Source organism: Penaeus chinensis, chromosome 23, assembly GCF_019202785.1.
Source record: "Penaeus chinensis breed Huanghai No. 1 chromosome 23, ASM1920278v2, whole genome shotgun sequence".
NCBI classification, from domain to species: Eukaryota; Metazoa; Arthropoda; class Malacostraca; order Decapoda; family Penaeidae; genus Penaeus; species Penaeus chinensis.
In genome coordinates this window covers 6,066,124-6,083,623 of record NC_061841.1, presented here as the reverse complement: position 1 = coordinate 6,083,623, position 17,500 = coordinate 6,066,124, and the positions used below count along the sequence as shown (strand labels likewise).

Here is a 17,500-nt window from a genome sequence, read left to right as displayed (position 1 = left end):
GCCATTAGCTGGAGATTCGGAGATTGGGAGATTGGGAGATTGGGCGCGGAAATTTGGAGGGAGGTGCGCTCGGCAATGGCGGCGGCGGGGGGTATTTGTTTCCCCACCCCCCCTCTTTGCACCTCTTCCCACCCCCTCGTCCTATGTTTTTTCCTTCCCTTATCTGCTTATTCTTCTTTTCCCCGTGCGTCAGCTCCTTATTCATCTTATTAATCTCAGCCTCATTCTTATCCCTCTATCGCTTGTCTATCCTCTTCATCTTCCTATTCTCTCGTCCATACCCTGATTATCGTCTCCCTCCTTTATCATTTTAATTTCTTCCACCTTCCTCATACTTATCCTTTTCTCATCCTCATCCTAACACTCTCGCCGCACCCCCCCCCCACTCCTCCGATTCTCTCTCTCTCTCTCTCTCTCTCTCTCTCTCTCTCTCTCTCTCTCTCTCTCTCTCTCTCTCTCTCTCTCTCTCTCTCTCTTCTCTCTCTCTCTCTCTCTCTCTCTCTCTCTCTCTCTCTCTCTCTCTCTTTCTCTTTCTCTTTCTCTTTCTCTTTCTCTTTCTCTTTCTCTTTCTCTCTCTCTCTCTCTCTCTCTCTCTCTCTCTCTCTCTCTCTCTCTCTTTCTCTCTCCCCCTCTTTCTTCCCCTCCCTCTCTTTCTCTCCCTCCCCCTCCCTCTCCCCCCCCTTCCTCCCTTCCTCCCTCCCTCCCTCATTGGCATTGGAATGTCACTTTCAACCATCCGTGATTATTCTTGGCTTTTCTAGTATCCCACCGCCTGCAGGCTGGCAAGCAGGCGGGCAGGCAGGGAAGGGGAGGGAAGGGGGAGGAAGGGAAAAGGAGGGATAGGAGGAAGGGGAAGGGAGTAGGGGAGGGAGGGAGGGAGGGAGGGAGGGGAGGGGGGTGGCTTACGTCAGTGGTCAGCCAAAGAGCCTTTGCGAGTTCTTAAGATGCGTCGCGGTGGCCTCGGGAAGCGTAATAAGCAGGGCAGAGTCCGAGTAGCGATGTCGAGCTGAGGCGGGAGGAGGTGGTGGTGGATGGTTGGGGGGGGGGGGGGCGGTGAAGGGGAAATAAGGAAGATGCCAGATAGGGGATGGGGTTGAAGGGGTATGGAGGAATATGGCAGGATGTGGGGGTGAAAAGGGCGGAGGTGTTGGGACGAAGAGAAACAAAAGTGGGGAGGGGGAGGATTAGAGGGAAGATTATTCACCCTTATTATACGTACATGCTTGCAAGCATTCACGAATTCATGAGGCACGCAGAAGCAAGAGAAGCCGAGAAACTGGTGGACAGGGATAGCCCGGTGAAGACATCAAGCAGACATAGATAGACAGACGCACCTACAGAGGCAGACAGAACTAGACAGGCAGAGGGAGACAAACAGATTTAGGAGGATAGGCACTCCCCACAGCTCCTCCCCACACCCACCCCTTCCCCTCCCCTTCCTCATCCCCATCCCCTTCTCCTTCCCTTTCCCTTCCCCATCCCCATCCCCATCCCAATCCCAATCCCCATCCCAATCCTACCCCTTCCCCTTCCTCATCTACATCTCCATCCTCTTCCCCATTCCCATTCCCATTCCCATTCTCATCCCCATCCCACCCCCATCCCCATCCCCATCCCCATCCCCATCCCCATCCCCGGAAGTACTATAAGTCGCTTCCGCCTCGCCTCCGGGCTACTGTTCCACGATAGCAATAACGACGGCAATAGAGCGGGCGATTCAGGCCCGGCGTCGCTCGTTCGGCGCGTAGGCGTAGGCGGCGGCCCTCGCTCATGCTGCGGCTCGCGGTTTTCATCTCGTCTTCTGCAGTTTCGTTTGTCTTGGCTTTGTGCTGTTGTGTGTCTTTGTCTCTGTTTCTGTTTGTGTGAATCTCTCTCTCTCTCTCTCTCTCTCTCTCTCTCTCTCTCTCTCTCTCTCTCTCTCTCTCTCTCTCTCACACACACACACACACACACACACACACACACACACACACACACACACACACACACACACACACACACACACAGACGAACGCACGCGCCCGCGCGCAAGCACGCACGCACACAAAGCACCCACAGAAAGAGGGTTGAGTAGGCAGGGAGTCGAGTTGCAACATCGCTTGAGGGCATAACTTTCTTCTTCTTCATCTTCTTTCGGGCTCGTCAATTGCAATCGATTAATTTCAACTCGTCCTCTTAGGAGAAACTGGTAGAAGGGAAGGCGTTGACGCAGAGTGAGTAGATCGAAGGGCTTGGGAAAGAGAGAGAAGGAGAGGGAGGGAGGGAGGGTAAAAGAGGAGGAGAAGGAGGGAGAGAGGGAGGGAAGCAGGGAGAAAGAGGAGGAGGGAGGGAGTGAGTGAGGGAGGGAGGGAAGCAGGGATAAAGAGGAGGAGGGAGGGAGGGAGGGAAGGGTGGAGTGAGGGAACGAATAAGTAAGAGGCAGAGAAATATAGAGAAGAAAATGGTGGTGTCATTTCGGAAGAGTACGGTACGGGAAAGTAAGGGTGCATAGGGGAGAGAGAAAGGGAGCGTCAGAGGTTGATTAGAAGGGAGAGGGTTGTATGAAAGAGAAGGAAGAAAGGGGTATGAGGTAGGGAGAAAGGCAGTGCGAAGGTGGAGAAAGAGGGAGAAGGATGCATGAGGGAGGGGGGAAAGGGAGCGTATGAGAGTGAGAATGAAGAAGGATGATATATGAGGGAGGGTGGAGGTTGGGAGAGAGGGAGAATGAAGTATGAGGGAGGGAGAAGAGAACCGTTGGAGGTTTAGAGGTGAGGGAGAAGGGTGTATGAGGGAGGGAGAAAGGGAGCGTTGGAGAGCGAGGGTAACGATACCCTCATTAGCTTGCCTCGCACTCGGGCCGTTCGCAGATGTGCCTCCCGCTGCCGTCACCCGCAGATGTACTTTCCGGTTGGCTGGCTGGTTGGGGTTGGAGGTTGGGACCTGGGTTGGGGGTTGGGGTTTAAGGTTCGAGTTGGAGGTTGGGACGTGGGTTGGGGCTTGGGGTTGAGGTTTAAGGTTCGAGTTGGAGATGGGGGTTGGGACTTTGGTTGGAGTTCGAGTTGGTGGTTCGAGGTTGGAGTTGGAGGTTGGGGACGTGGAGTGGGGGTTGGAACTTATGTTGGAGGTTGTGGATTAAGGGTTAGGGTTGGGGGTTGATGATGGTTGGAAGTTGGGGATTGAGGCAGTGGTTGGTGGTTGGGGCTTAGTTGTTGATAATTAGAAATTGGGAGTTTGGGATTATAGAATGTTGGGGCATTGGAAGTCATAGGTTGGGGATGTTGGGGATTGGGTGGTAAGGGTCGCGATTTGGGAGTTGTAGGTTGAGGATTTAGGCTTGGGGGGGGGGGGCTTTTGGTTTTAGGTCCAGGGTTATTGGATTAAGATGATCGATATTTAAGGTTTTAGGCTTAAAGGTTCCAGGTTCAAGATTTGAATATTATAGAATGCAAATGGTAGTTTCTTTCTCCCTCTTGCACTTTGCCTTGCGACATTTCCCTTCTTTTAGCTCCATTTACTCTCGACTCATTTAGTTATTTGCATTCCACTTGTTTAGGGATGATGTCATCACCCTGTCAAGTGTACTCATCACTTAAACAGCGCGCACCCCTCCCCCTCCCTTTCTCCTTTCCCTTCCTCCTCCCCCTTCCTTTCTCCCTTCCCTTCCTCCTCCCTCTCCCTTTCTCCTTTCCATTCCTCCTCCCCCTTCCTTTCTCCTCTCCCTTCCTCCTCCCCCTTCCTTTCTCCTTTCCCTTCCCCTTTCACCCCCCTTTCTCCTCCTCCTCCTCCTCCCTCGCTTTTATTTCCTCTCTTCTCCTCATTCCCCTTTCCCTTTCTCTTGCATCCTCTCTCTCCTCTCCTCTCTCCTTTTCCCTTTCTCTCACCGCTCCCCTCTTCCCTCTCGGTTACTTTCTTCCTCTCTCTTTCTTTCCTCCCCTCCCTTTTCTCCTTTCCTCCGCTCTCCCTTCCTTAGCCTAGTTTGAATGCATCATTCGCCCCCCCCCCCCCCCAAAAAAAAAAAGTTCTAAGACTCTCTCTCTCTCTCTCTCTCTCTCTCTCTCTCTCTCTCTCTCTCTCTCTCTCTCTCTCTCTCTCTCTCTCTCTCTCTCTCTCTCTGTCTGTCTGTCTGTCCTTCTCTCTTCCTCCCACCTCTCTCTCTCTTTCTCTCTTCTCCCCCCCTCTCTCTCCTCCCACCCCCTCCCTCCCTCCCTCCCTCCCTCCCTCCCTTTCTCTTCCTCCTCCTCCTCCTCCCCCCCTCCCCCCCTCCCCCCCTCCCCCCCTCCCCCCTCCCCCCCTCGCAAGGGGTTTCAATAACAGAGCATATTGCGTTCTCTTGTTTAACGGCCTTATTAAGAACAGTTGCGAAGGGCCAGTTTGTCGCGCATTGAAAGCGGCATCTCGCCCTTATGCTGCCCGCGCACAAGGGCCGAGAGTCGTGCGGCCTGTGCGTTACTCTAGGACTGTAAACATTAATTGAAATATGCTAATGAGGTAGAGAGCATGAAAGGAAAGTTGGTAATGCAGAATAATCAGCGCTTCCTCTCTATCTCTCTCTCGCTCTTTCTCTCTTTATTTCTCTGTCTTTGTTTCTGTCTTTCCCTCTCCTCTTTAGCTCTTTCCTTCTCTCTACCTCTCCTTCTCCCTCTCTCCCTCTTTCCTTCTCCCTCTCTCCCTCATCCTCTCCCTCCCTCTGTCCCTCTCCCTCTCCTCCCTCTCCCTCTCCCTCTCTCCCTCTCCCCCCCTTTGTCCCTTTCTCCTCGTCTCACTCGCTCTCTCTCCAGTCTGTAGGCCTTGGAGCGAGACCGATTGTTTAGGCGGTCGGGGAGAGGAAGGAAGGAAGGAAGGAAGGAGGGAGGGAGGGAGGAGGGAAGGAAAGAGGGAGAAAAGAAAGGAGGGAGAGAGTGCGGATAGAGAGAGGAGAGGATTGGAGAGAAAAGAGAAGGGAACTAAAGATGGAGGGAAGGAGTGGGAGGAAGTAGAGAGAAGAGGGGGAAAATAGGAGGTAGAGGGAAGAGAAGAAGAGGAGGTAGAGAGCAGTGAGAAAGAGAGAGTGGAGAGGGAAGAATAAAAGAGGGGTAGGGAGAGAGTTATAAGAAGAGGAAGGGGGAAGGAGAACGAGGATAAATGAAGATAAATGAGAAAAATATCAACAGACAGATCCAAAGTCAGACAGAGAGAGAAGGAGCAAAAGATGCGTAGACAAAGTTAAATAAAGAGGGAAAAAGGGCGAAAGGGTGAGAGAGAGAGGATGAAAGCGAAAGCGTAAGGATGAGTGTGAGTATAAGTGTGAATGGGAATGGGAATGCGAGAGTGAGACAGACAGACAGACAGACAGACAGACAGAGTGGGAGAGAGAGAGACAGACAGACCGAAGTCAGTATGAGCTTCAGCAAGTATGCAGTAACGGCCAATATGTAACCGTTTCGAAGCTGTGAGGTTAGTGTGTCATCGCTTGTAATGGTCGCAGTAAAAGTTCTTCTCACGCCTGATATTTTCTGAGTCATGCTTAATGTATGCAAGTATGCGCGCGCGCGCGCGCGCGCGCGTGTGTGTGTGTGTGTGTGTGTGTGTGTGTGTGTGTGTGTGTGTGTGTGTGTGTGTGTGAGTGCGTGTGTGTGTGAGTGCGTGTGTGCGTGTGTATTTGGATGTTCATGTGTATAAGTATATCTACATGCACGTGTAGGTGATTTTGCGAGGAAAGGGAAGGGGAGGGAGCAAGGGCAAGAAGAGCAGAGAAGTGAAGAGGAGTGTTAGAAAGCTCATCAGAGATCGACCACATAACCAGCCACCAAATTGCAGCTCGCAGCTGCCCCACGTGTACAGATGTGCAACAAATGAGCTTATCGATACAAGCTTGGAATATACACATATGCACACATAGAAGCACATGCACTCGCACACGCATACATACAACCACACGCACACACACAACCACACGCACAGTCACACGCACACCCACGCACACGCACACCCACGCACACGCACACCCACGCACACGCACACCCACGCACACGCACACCCACGCACACGCACACCCACGCACACGCACACCCACGCACACGCACACCCACGCACACGCACACCCACGCACACGCACACCCACGCACACGCACACCCACGCACACGCACACCCACGCACACGCACACCCACGCACACGCACACGCACACGCACACGCACACCCACGCACACCCACGCACACGCACACCCACGCACACGCACACCCACGCACACGCACACCCACGCACACCCACACCCACGCACACCCACACCCACGCACACCCACGCACACCCACGCACACCCACGCACACGCACACCCACGCACACCCACGCACACGCACACCCACGCACACGCACACCCACGCACACGCACACCCACGCACACGCACACGCACACGCACACGCACACGCACACGCACACCCACGCACACGCACACGCACACCCACGCACACCCACGCACACCCAAGCACACACACACACGCACACACACGCACACACGCACACACGCACACACGCACACGCACACACGCTCGCACTTTCCTCAACAACGAAAAGCAAACGCAAGGAAAAACAATAATGATAAAGGATTAAGAAGAAAAAAAAAGCACCGATGATTAAGGAAAAGACAGACGAACGCTATAATGATGTATTAATAAATCTACCGCCAAAGGGGATGATAACATTAACCGTAAGAATAAAAGGCGAGAAGCAAGGGAAGGGGAAGGGTAGAAAGAGAAAGAGAAAGAGGAGGAGGAGGAGGTATTGATAAAGCAAACGGGAAGGGAAAAGAGGGATGGGAAGAGGGAAGGAGGAGACAGCGGTAAGGGGCGTATTAGGGTCAGGATAAAGAAGTGCAGCGAGAGAAGGGGAATAAAGAGAGTGCGAGTGAGAGAATGAGAGTGGGAATAAGAGACACAGACACGCAGATAGACACACGTACGACACGCACACGCGCATACGCACACACACCCACACCCACACCCACACCCACACCCACACCCACACCCACACCCACACCCACACCCACACCCACACACACACACACACACACACACACACACACACACACACACACACACACACACACACACACACACACACACACACACACACACGCACACGCACACGCACACGCACACGCACACGCACACGCACGCATCCATACACGTACGCGCACACGCACGCACAAATGCACGCCTACACGGACACACGCCTACACACACGCATACACACACGCATACACACACGCATACACACACGCATACACACACGCATACACACACGCATACACACACGCATACACACACGCATACACACACGCATACACACACGCATACACACACGCATACACACACGCATACACACACGCATACACACGCATACACACACGCATACACACACGCATACACACACGCATACACACACGCATACGCACGCATGCACACACAACGGGCAGACAGACAGACAGACAGACAGACAGACAGACAGACAGACAGACAGACAGACAGACAGACAGACAGACAGACAGACAGACAAACAGAGTATTGGTAACAAGAATAAAAGAGACAAGAGAATAGGAAATGACGAGGAAAAGGAGAGAAGGAAGACCCCTGGATAACTTGGGCGAGACCAGAGGCAGGATGAAATAAAGCTGCCAAGTGACGCCCCGGAGAAAAACTGGTGCGGTGGCGGAGGGAACCTTGGTGGGGAGGGAGGGAGAGAGGGAAGGAGGGAGGGAAGGAGGGTGAAAGGATGAGAGGGAAAGAGGGAGGGAGGGAAGAGGGGAGAAGGAAGGAGGGTGAAAGGATGAGAGGGAGGGAGGGAGGGAGGGAGGGAGGGAGGGAGGGAGGGAGGGAAGGGGAGAAGGAAGAAGGAGGGTGAAAGGATGAGAGGGAGGGAGGGAGGGAAGGAAGGGGAGAAGAGAGGAGGGTGAAAGGATGAGAAGGAGGGAAGGAAGAGGGGAGAAGGGAGGAGGGTGAAAGGATGAGAGGGAGGGAGGGAGGAGGGGAGGGAGGGAGGGAGGAAGGGGAGAAGGAAGAAGGAGGGTGAAAGGATGAGAGGGAGGGAGGGAGGGAAGGAAGGGGAGAAGAGAGGAGGGTGAAAGGATGAGAAGGAGGGAAGGAAGAGGGGAGAAGGGAGGAGGGTGAAAGGATGAGAGGGAGGGAGGAAGAGAAAGGGAGAAAGGAGGGTGAAAGGATAAGAGGGAGGGAGGGAAGGAAGGAGGGTGAAAGGCTGTGAGGGAGGGAGGGAGGGAAAGGGAAAAGGAAGGAGGGTGAAAGGATGAGAGGGAGGGAAGGAAGGAAGGATGGTGAAAGGATGAGAGGGAGGGAGGAGGAGGGTGAAAGGATGAGAGGGAAGAAGGGAGGGAAAGGGAGAAAGAAAGAGGGAGAGAGGGAGTGAATTAAAGAGTGAGTGAGTGGAAAATGGATATGGCTCAGAGTGAGGGTGAAGGATGAGAGTGAGAATGATAGCGAGAATGAGAGTGAGAGCGAGAGCGAAATAAGAGTGAGGGAGCAAGAGAGAGTTGGCGAGTGAAAAAGGGCACGGCCCAGAGTTCGTTGTAAGAAAGTTTTTAATGATTATTAAAGACCCCGATTATTAATGCACCAGGGCCCTCACCAGCACAACAGTTCAGTCATATGGATAGTAATACTGGAAGCAAAAGTAATAGTACTAGTACGGCAGCGGTTGCAGCAAAGCAATTGCAAGCGAGAGTGCGTAGCGGAAGAACAGCGCTGCCAACATCGCTGCAAGAGAACTGAACGTAGCAGCACAAGTGTAGGGAAATTCAGGGTTGCCAACAGCGGCCCACGGGTGCGATCGTGGCTGGGACCCCCCCCCCCCCCTTTCTCCCCCTTCCCTTTCCCCTTCCTCTTCCCTGTCCCCTTCCCCCGCCCCTCCCCCATACGGTGGGGCAAACAGCATGCCCCCCGCCCGGAATAAATCAATATGAAAGTTGACATTTATGCTAATTAAGCTTGCCGGGGAATCTGGCTGGATCGGGGATCCGTCTATGGCGAAAAATGGCCCCTAATAAGAATGGGAAATGTTTATAACAACGAGGAAGAGAACAAGGAAAAGAAGGGGAAGAAGAGAGAAAGTTATCGGTGCAGAGTGAGTTATCGGCGGAGGCACGTCGGTGCTTTGTTTACACGTGTTTGGCTCCATCATGATAATTCTCCTCAGCCGCACGCACATACACACCACGCACCTGTGTGCGCGCGATCACCTGACTCCGCGCTGCCACTTACCCCGGTCACGCTCGCCACGCCTCTTGCGCTCCTCCTCCTCCCCTTCCTTTCCTCCTCTTCTTCGTCTTCTTCTTCTTCTTCCTCTTCTTCTTCTTCTTCTTCTTCTTCTTCTTCTTCTTCTTCTTCTTCTTCTTCTTCTTCTTCTTCTTCTTCTTCTTCTTCTTCTTCTTCTTCTTCTTCTTCTTCTTCTTCTTCTTCTTTTCTTCTTCTTCTTCTTCTTCTTCTTCTTCTTCTTCTTCTTCTTCTTCTCTCTTCTTCTTCTTCTTCTTCTTCTTCTTCTTCTTCATCATCATCATCCTCTTTCTCCTCTATTTTCACCTTTTCTCTTCCTCCTCCTATTCTTTTTCTTCTTCCTCTCTTCCCATCTCTCTCTGTCTGTCTGCCTGTCTGTCTGTCTGGCCACCCCTTCCTCTCCCCACCCCTTCCTCCCCCCACCCCTGCCTCCCACCCTCAACGTTGACTCCCTCACTGCCCCCCTCATTTGCTCTCTTTCTCACTCTTTCTCTCATGCTCACTACCCCTTTCCTCTTTCCTTCTCTGCCCCTATTCCTTCCTTGCTCCTTACCCTCCCTGCCCCTGTCACTGCCCCTGCCCCTGCCCCTGCCCCTGCCCACCCTGCCATTCCTCTCGCCATTTTTTATGCTTTTAATTAGATAGATGTAGAACACCCTCTTGTGCGTCCGCCTTTGGGAAACCGCTCTTTCTAATTTGCATTCGTGATTACGTCCTCACGAATTTCTGAATGCTGTGCGCGACGTTGACGCTGCTATGCCCCGTGTGTGCTGGCTGGCTTGCTTGCTTGCGTTGCCGTGCCTGCTTGAGATCTCTCTGGTTCCTTCTCCATTTTTTGTTGTTGTTTGTTTGATTGTTATTGCGTGGTGGAGTCGCGAAAAATGGCGGCGCGCGCGATTGTCTTTTTTTTTGTTTTCTTTTGTGCGGCACAGACGGAGTTTAAGTTGGGTTTAGTGTGGCAAGTGGGTAAGTTGACTGGCGGCCAGGCAAGCAGGTAGGCAAGCAAGCAAGCAAGCAAGCAAAAGGCAGGCAGGCAGGCAGGCAGGCAGGCAGGCAGGCAGGCAGGCAGGCAGGCAGGCAGGCAGGCAGGCAGGCAGGCAGGCAGGCAGGCAGGCAAGCAGGCAGGCAGACACAGACAGACAGGCAGACACAGACAGACAGACAGACAGACAGACAGACAGACAGACACAGACACACACACAGACATACAGACACACAGACAGACAGACAGACAGACAGACAGACACACAGACAGACAGACTGACACACAGACAGGCAAGCAAGCAAGCAGGCAAGCAGAAAGGCAGGCGGGTTGATAGACAGAGAGGGCAGGCCTGGAAATGGCAGCAAACACGCAGGAGGAAGGAACAAGACCATTATTATATTCATTAACGTCGTCTTGCTAAATTATGTAGCAAGTGAAACGGGGACATTTCTGGCGATATGAAATATTCAGCCTCAAACACCCTAATGATGAAGTCTGCAGCGGCGGGAGAGACAACTTTTGGGAAGCGGCCCTTTTTCGCTCTCGCTCACTCGCGCTCCCCGCTCACTCTCCTTCCCTGCTCCTTGTGCCTTTTCTCCTCCCCCCACTCTCTGGCTCTATCTCCGTCTTTTCTCTTCTCTTTTTCCTCTTTCCCTCATATCCTTCTCCTCTCTCTCCCCCCCCCCCCTCTCTCTCTCTCTCTCTTTCTCTCTCTCTCTCTCTCTCTCTCTCTCTCTCTCTCTCTCTCTCTCTCTCTCTCTCTCTCTCTCTCTCTTTCTCTTTCTCTTTCTCTTTCTCTTCTCCTGTCACTTTCCCTCTCCCTTCTATCCTTCTTCATCTACCTCATCCTCTCCGTCTTCTCATTTCTATTTTCCTCCCTCTCACTATCTGTCTCCCTTCTCTCCCTACTATCCCTCTTCCTTCTCCGCTCCTTCTCACAATCCCCTCCCTTCTCTTCTCCCTCTCCTTCTCCTTCTCCTTCTTCATCTTATTTCTCTTCACCTCCCGCTCATTGTTCCTCTCCCTTCTCTTCTCCCTCGTTTTCACTCTCACTCTCTCTCTCTCTCTCTCTCTCTCTCTCTCTCTCTCTCTCTCTCTCTCTCTCTCTCTCTCTCTCTCTCTCTCTCTCTCTCTCACACTCTCACTCTCACTCTCACTCTCACTCTCACTCTCACTCTCTCACTCTCTCACTCTCTCACTCTCACTCCCTCCCTAGCGCCCCCCCTCCTAAATCCCGCAACGTAGAACAAACCAAAGTAACATAAACATCTCAAAGTAAATCGCAGTCTCTGTTTTCTACATTACCTCATCTTTTATCACAATCTGCGCCTTAATGAAAAGCCTCTTAGAGACCAATTTCTTTTTTTTTTTTTTCCTGATGACTTGTGACCATTTCCAAACCCTCCCAAGATTGTTGGGATCAAAGCCGGGGCCGTTGTAATGATAGGTACACATTGTTAGTCTTGGCTTGGCTTGGTTTGGCTTCTCTTAGCTTGCCTTAGCTTGTCTCCTTCAGTCCTCTTTACCTCCTCGTTCGCTTCTCTCGTTGTTGTTTTCCGTTTTGGTTTTCCTTATGTAGATATTTTAGATTCGATTTGTGTGTCCTTTACTTTTTTTTCCTTGCCTCTCTCGTGTTTTTTGGTTCTTTTTAGATTTTATACCCACGTTTATTTATTTATTTATTTAGTTTTCCTTTGCTTTGATCTGTTATTTTTTCTATTGCTATTCCTTAGCTGTTTCTTGTCTCTTGTCTCTTCCCTTTCTTCCCTTCCCATCCCTTCCCTTTCTTTCCCTTCCTCTCCCCTCCCTTCCCTTCCTTTCCCTCTTCATTTCTCGTCTCTCCCTTTCATCTCTCGCTTTAACATCCGCTCATGATTTTCCTTCGACTCTCCCAACTGCATTCGTCATTCGTCTGTCGATATTTTCGTTTGTCTTCTTCACCTCTTCCATATATATTGCGCTCCATCTCCTTCCTTCCTTCCTTCCTTCCTCCCTCCCTTCCTCCCTTCCGTTCCACTCCCCCGCTGCCTCTCTTAACCTTTGTTGTCAGAAGGTGTGTGTGTGTGTGTGTGTGTGTGTGTGTGTGTGTGTGTGTGTGTGTGTGTGTGTGTGTGTGTGTGTGTGTGTGTGTGTGTGTGTGTGTGTGTGTGTGTGTGTGTGTGTGTGTGTGTGTGTGTGTGTGTATGTATGTATGTATGTATGTATCTGTCTACTTGTCTGTCAGTATGTCAAGCTGCCAGTCATTGCCTCATACGCGCGGGCTGCACTACTTAGCTGTCGCCCAGAGCCCCCTTCTCTTTCCCCCTCCCCTTTTCCCTTTCCCTTTCCCTTTCCCTTTCCCTTTCCCTTTCCCTTTCCCTTTCCCTTTCCCTTTCCCTTCCCCTTTCCCTTCCCCTTTTTTCTTTTCCCTCCCTTCCCTCTTTCCCCTTTACCCTTTCCCCTTTCCCCTTTCCCCTTTCCCCTTTCCCTCCCCCCCCTCCCTCGTTCAACACACGCAAGCAAGCCCTCCTGAGCTACGGGGCATTGCTGGCATGGGGTGGTGGGTGAAGCGAGCGAGAGGTCTGGGGAGTATATGGTGTTTGTCAGGGAGCGACCAAATGGGCAGTGGTGAGGTCACGGTGCCAATTTGGGCGATTTTGCCGTATATATATATATATTTTTTTTTTTTTTTTTTTCTTTTTTTTATCGCGGTTGTCGTTTTTCTTGTTTTTGTCACGTTTTATCATCATTACCATCACCATCACCACTACTACCGTCACCACCACCACCACCATCCTTATCATCACCAATACATGATCATTATTGCCGCCACCATCACATACATACAGGACAAACCCCCCAACAAGAAAATAAGAATAGATTAAATAATTTTTCGTCCGAAAAGCAATGAAGGATGTAACTGCCCCCTCCCCCCCTTCTCCCCGTCGGCTGGCACGCGAAAGGGAGAGGAAAAAAAGTGTCACTAAAGTGTTGTCAAAACCGAGGGAAGGCACAATTACGAACGGCGCTGGTGGGCACAAAGTGAGGGTATCATTAAGGTGGTGTCAGACGCATCTTGCCTCGTGTGGGAGGTCTTGTTTTGGTGGGGATGGAGGTGGAGGTGGTGAAAATGGAGAAGGTGGAGGAGGTAGATTTATTTGGGGTGGAGTTGGTGGTTTGAGATGGAGTTGGAGGAGGTAGAAGAGGTGGGGGTTGGAGGTTTTGGTAAGGAGAGGGCGAAAGGGAAAGTGGAGGAGGAGGAGAAGGAAGATAAGAAAAAAAAGAAAAGGGAAGGTATAGCAGAGCGAGGAGGAAGAAATGAAGCAAGGAGGAGGAGAAGAGGGGGTGGAAGGAAAATGGCGAGAAAGAGGATGAGTATAAGGATGTGAAAGATGAGGAGGAGGAGGATGAAGAGGGCAAGGGTGGGTATCGCACTCTCGTGAGGAGGCCGCTTGTTCCTTGAGGGTGCTCTTGTGGTATGGAAAGAGAGGGGGAAGGAGAGGGAGCATGAGAGGGAGACGCTTAGAAGTAGGAGGAAGTAGGAAAGGAAGATGGAGAAGCAGATAGGAGAGAGAAAGAGGAAGAAGGAGGAGGAGGAAGGGCGAGGGGGGGGGGGGGGGGGCAGACAGACAGACCAACGAGAGCGAGGCAGACAGACGGCTTGAGACCCGAGCTCGCACGAGGAGCTGGAGTGGGAAGGGAAGGCCTGAGCTTAATGCACGTCGTTAAGACCCGGGGTTTGTGTTACCGAACCGCAGAAGAGTTCCTGGTAGTGTTACAATGGAGCCAGGTTGTGCGGCCCCATAATATATTCAGTTTGAGCGTGGTAACACTGCACTGGGTCGCCCTAAGGAATGCGTACACAATATTTGTGCATGTGCAACCCTCGGCAGCCTTTGCGTCTTTAATGCCGGACTTTTGTGTGCGTGAGTGTGTACGTGTGCGAGGGAGGGAGGAAAGGGAGGGAGGGAAGGAGGGAAGGAGGGAAGATCTTGATTGCTTAGAGAAGTTACCCTTGCCCCGCCTCCATGCTCGCCTCACCCAGCCCCAGTTATCTCGTTGCATTGCGCAGGCGCGTCGACGTCATTGCAACGTCACGGCTCCCAGCCAATGGGCGGCGTCGCGCGCAGCGAATGGCCGAACGGAGAGTGTCCCTCTGTTAGTTTCTTGTGATCAAATTACATTGATCATTACTCCGAGGGTCAATGGGGGAGATAAGTGAGGGGACAGATGGAAAGATGGAATTAGATGCTGAAGTGACGATCCTCTCGATCGTTCGCCGAGGGCCGAGGCAAGCCCCCGGCCCTGCTATATCCATTGCAGGCCGTGGCTCAGCCGTATTACCTGACGGGCATGCCGTGGTCGGCCTTTGTCTGTGCGAAGGAGAAAGAAGGAAGAGAGAGCCTCGCGGACTCCTTCGGCTGCTCTATCAGTGGCTCGTTTTCCGCCAGAGGCCTCTCCGGGTGACGGCCTTTGTCTGCGCTCTTGTAGGGCGGGAATTCTTTTCCTCTCGAGCCTCTTGTGTGCTCGCGCCTCCTCCTTCCATCGCCTCAAGGCCACCGGCATTTTCCCTCACTCATCACTCGGGCTGTCGGCTCAGGCTGGCGTATCCCTGCCGTCCTTAGTCCCTCTCTCTCACCAACCCTTAGGATAAGGGGTTTTATTCAGTAGATATTCTTTGTCGATTCACTTGAAATGATTTTTGGGTATGCCGGAATTTATAAAAGGCATGTTCATTTGAACTGCAGCATTTCTCTCTATATATATCTCATTTTCATTTTTCGATCTTTTTATGTATATTATTCTCCTCCTCTTTCATTTCCCCTTCCCTTTTTCTCTTCCTCTTCCTCTTCCTCTTCCTCTTCGCTTTCCTTTCCTTTCTTTTCCTATACTCTCCTCCCCCCCACCCTCCATTGTGTATAAATTTCCCTTGACGCCGAAGATCCTAAATTTAATGCGTCTTCTTGAATTTTCGTGAATCGATGGGGGTTTTACTTTTTTCTCTCACTCTGCATACTGGCTATTGTAAATATCGATTTCAGATTCTTGTGTTTGATTTCATGGAAAATAGTTAATGATTTGAGGAAGGCCATGGTCTGTCAATAAAATCGTATTTTCTTCTAAGTCACATCGGAAATTGTATTGATTGACTTGTATTGAATGGAGGTTGTCCAGCGGTATAGATGAAGACCGTCTATGTCATCCAGTACGGAGGGAAATGGGGAGGTGTAAGGGGGGACTAGGTGTGGGTGTGTGGGCGAGGTGATGGTGAAGAAGTCTATCTGTATTTGCACCGATGACTATTCAGTCCAATCTGTACACGGAAGGTTCGGTGGCAGTGAGGACGGGGATGAGGAGGGCATCATTCGGGAGCCTGTTTGTCCGAGGTTTCCTGGCCTGTCTCTTCTGTTTTGCGGCAACGGACCAGTTGGCCTCACACAGCTTAGCGCCCCTGTGTATAGCAGAGCGCCAGCTGGGTCAGTCCCGTGTGGCTTCCCCCGAGGAGTCAGGGCTGATGTCAAACGCTTTCAGAGATGCTTTCAGGTTGTCTATGAATCGTTTCTTCTGACCTCCTTGGGATATGTTTCCTTGCTTTAGCTTGCCGTAGAAAAGTCTTTTGGGCAGCCGATGAGCTGGAATGCGAGCAGCATGGTCAGCCCAGCTGGGACTGCATCAAGATGTTATAGCTGCTAGGATAGTCTGCAGTGGCAAATACCTGAGAGTCTGGAATCCTGTCCTGCCACTTGATGTTCAGCAGTTTTCTGAGGCACGTTGTGGTTCAGCTTCTTCTCATGGCGTTGGTAAACCGTCCAGGTTTCGCAGGCGTAGAGCAGCGTGGGCAGCACTACTGCCCTGTAGACCTTCAGCTTGGTCTCCATGCTGATGCCCCTTCTGTTCCAGACTCTGGCATGCAGTCGGTCGAAGGTAGCGCAATTTCTTGCGAGTCTGGCGTTCACTTCGTTGTCGATGGTTACGCTGCATGACAGTGTGCTGCCTAGATAGGTGAACCGATCCACCGTCGACTGTGATGTTGGGCCTAACATAGGGCTTCCCTGGTGCAGACACACACACACACACACACATTTATATTTATATATGTTTATATTAATATATAGTGATATATATATATAATATATACATATATATAATATATATAATATATATAATATATATAATATATATACTATATATATAATATATATATATATAATATATACATACATTATATATATATATATATATATATATATATATGTGTGTGTGTGTGTGTATATATCTATATGTATCATGTATATATGCATTATATATATATGTATTATATATATATATATATATATATATATATATATAATATGTCTATGTATATGTGTGTGTGTGCGTGCGTGCGTGCGTGCGTCCATGCGTGCGTGCGTCCATGCGTGCGTGCGTCCGTGCGTGTGTGCATGTGAGCGTGTGCGTGTGCGTGTGCGTGAGCGTGTGCGTGTGCGTGTGCGTGTGCGCGCGCGCGCTCGCGTAGGAGAGGGAGAGACAGATGGACAGACAGACTTGTGCTGGCAAAATGTGTAATGAATGCAGATTGTTCGATATTGAGATTTTTACAAAAATGAGTCCAAAAATACATTATCTAGCAATTCAGATGGTCAGAATATCAAGAAAACACATTAAATCACCTGTATTTGTAGGTTTTTGTGTGAGGCATGTCTTCAGAAATGGGCGTTATGCCTTCATATTCCTTGGGAAAGTATTTTTTTTTCTCCACTTGCTGATGGAGCACGAATCCCCCAGCGCCGTGTTTGATATCCCTTTAAGCAGGGTATTTCCTAGTTTCTAAATATTTATTAACATGAAATTCCCTGTGACATCACTCTGAACCAATAAAAAGAGAGAAGTCTAACCTGTATATTTGTAAACTAAACCATCTTGTTGCCAGCCAGTTGATGTAATGATTGGCTCAGAGGCCCCCACACAGAACATTGTGGGGTGATGGTTGCAAAAAGTTCAAAATATATATCTTTCTTATTTCTCACTCACTCACTCACTCATTCACTCACTCACTCACTCACTCACTCACTCACTCACTCACTCACTCACTCACTCACTCACTCACTCACTCACTCACTCACTCACTCACTCACTCACTCACTCACTCACTCACTCACTCACTCGCACACGCACATATGCACATATATATATATATATATATATATATATATATATATACATATATACATAAATATAAATATATATATAAATATGTATATAAATATATAGATTTTATAATTGCACATACATTCA

The 17,500-nt window shown here is 50.6% G+C and overlaps 1 protein-coding gene across 2 annotated transcripts in view; it reads left to right on the top strand.

Annotated features, from left to right (window-relative positions):
- Positions 1-17,500, top strand: part of LOC125037322 (nuclear receptor coactivator 6-like) — an 83,801-nt gene that overhangs the window by 43,098 nt on the left and 23,203 nt on the right. The gene's annotated exons all lie outside the window — the stretch shown is intronic.